The sequence below is a fragment of the Penaeus monodon genome, chromosome 27 (genome assembly GCF_015228065.2).
Source record: "Penaeus monodon isolate SGIC_2016 chromosome 27, NSTDA_Pmon_1, whole genome shotgun sequence".
Classification (NCBI taxonomy): Eukaryota; Metazoa; Arthropoda; class Malacostraca; order Decapoda; family Penaeidae; genus Penaeus; species Penaeus monodon.
The window spans coordinates 1,716,861-1,717,117 of NC_051412.1; positions in this window are offsets into that span (position 1 = coordinate 1,716,861).

Genomic DNA, 257 nt, shown 5'->3' on the forward strand with positions numbered 1-257 from the left:
ACATGTTACGTACCGTTTGAGTGACAGCAACTTATCCCTCGAGTTCTTGAGGGGGAGACCAAAATTAAGTACAGCATTTCCGCACAACATTTCAGCGACGATTCCCACTTTATTATGGGTCAAAGGGGACCAGACGTTGTGGATTTGAAATCTTCATGAAAAATCCGTCTCTCCCTGGACCATTACGAACACTCGACCTTCATTTGGTCAGGTCCTAAGCGTGCCTCTAACTGTAAGAGCCTAGTCCTTGAAGGATT